Source organism: Chiloscyllium punctatum, chromosome 6 (assembly GCF_047496795.1).
Source record: "Chiloscyllium punctatum isolate Juve2018m chromosome 6, sChiPun1.3, whole genome shotgun sequence".
NCBI classification, from domain to species: domain Eukaryota; kingdom Metazoa; phylum Chordata; class Chondrichthyes; order Orectolobiformes; family Hemiscylliidae; genus Chiloscyllium; species Chiloscyllium punctatum.
The window spans coordinates 141362069-141363699 of record NC_092744.1 but is presented as its reverse complement, the minus strand read 5'-3'; the positions used below and the strand labels follow the sequence as shown (position 1 = coordinate 141363699).

Below are 1631 nucleotides of genomic sequence, written 5' to 3'. Positions count from 1 at the left end.
CTTCACATTGTTCTTAAAATCTCTCATTTAATACATCAAAGTGACTCTCATCATCATCAAAATCCGAACTGTTGATTACTTCAATAGCTACATGTTTTGTTTTCTGAAATGCAGTTTGCCATTAGGTAGAGCTGGTGGGCAACTTTGTAAAACTTTTGTTGTTGGGAATTGGAGTTGGTGGGAAGGGGCAGCATGTACCAGGGATGAAGTGACAACATTAACAGTGAGTGCTGAACATAACACGCAGAAAGACTCAAACGAATCGGATGGTAGAACAAGCTGATTGGCACGAAGGCAAGTCTGACTTGACTAACCGAAAGCTTTCCGTATTCGGATCATAAAGAATACAACATTAAAAAAAAATCTACTGTTCGCCTTTTTTAATGGGGACGTGCACCATTCCCAGAAACACTGCAATACTGGGATGATGTGTGAAGTTATCGGAGCAAGCTCCTGACACAACTTCATCCTGCAAAAATCAGATTAATATTCAGTCCCTAAATCAGGGACTTATCAGGTATTAAAACTGACAAGAACAGATTTTTTTATGGTCTGTACATTTGATCATGCCATACATATGTCCATATTTACAAACACAGATTCGACTTTATCATTGTCATTCGCATTTACAATCCTGTGCATTTTTCAATCTTGTACAGATACATGTATTTAGCTGAGGCGTCAGCAGAGCCCAAAAAAACGTTCGCATGGGCCCCCTGTTCTTCTTCAGGCAGGCCGATCTTACACGGTGGTCTTTCCCCACCGCGCCTTGGCGGCAGCTGCCCCAAGCTTCAGCGCGTCCCTCAACACGTAGTCTTGGACCTTGGAATGTGCCAGTCTGCAACACTCGGTCGGGGTCAACTCCTTCAGCTGGAAGATCAACAGGTTTCGGACCGCCCAGAGAGCGTCCTTCACCGAGTTGATGATCCTCCAGGCGCAGTTAATGTTCGTCTCGGTGTGAGTCCCGGGGAACAGGCCGTAGAGCACGGAGTCCCGCGTCACGGCACTGCTCGGGACGAACCTCGACAAGCACCACTGCATTCCTCTCCAGACTTCCTCTGCATAGGCACATTCCAGAAGGAGGTGTGTGACAGTCTCGTCCCCCCCGCAGCCACTTCGAGGGCAGCGTGCGGTGCGGCAGAGAGTCCGGGCGTGCATAAAGGATCTCACAGGCAGAGCCCTTCTCACCACCAGCCAAGCCACGTCTTGGTGTTTGTTGGAAAGTTCTGGCGAAGAGGCATTCTGCCAAATGGCTTTGACAGTCTGCTCAGGGAACCGCTCGACAGGATCCGCCCTCTCCTTTTCCCGAAGGGTCTCAAGGACGCTACGTGCTGACCACTTCCTGATGGACTTGTGGTCAAAGGTGTTTTTCCTCATAAATTTCTCCACGAAGGACAGGTGATACGGAACGGTCCAACTACTCGGAGCGTTCTGCGGCAGCGAGGCCAGGCCCATCCTTCGCAACACCGGGGACAGGTAGAACCTCAGTATGTAGTGACACTTGGTGTTTGCGTACCGGGGGTCCACGCACAGCTTGATGCAGCAACACACAAAGGTGGCCATCAGGGTGAGGGTGGCATTGGGCGTGTTTTTTCCCCCATTGCACCGGTCTTTGTACATAGAGTCTCTTC

General features: G+C 49.5%; 1 non-coding gene across 1 annotated transcript; it reads right to left on the bottom strand.

Moving 5' to 3' along the window:
• Positions 1 to 386: 386 nt before the first annotated feature.
• Positions 387 to 579, bottom strand: LOC140479215 (U2 spliceosomal RNA). The gene has a single exon (XR_011960996.1). It is a non-coding gene; the product is annotated as a U2 spliceosomal RNA (small nuclear RNA).
• Positions 580 to 1631: the final 1052 nt, after the last annotated feature.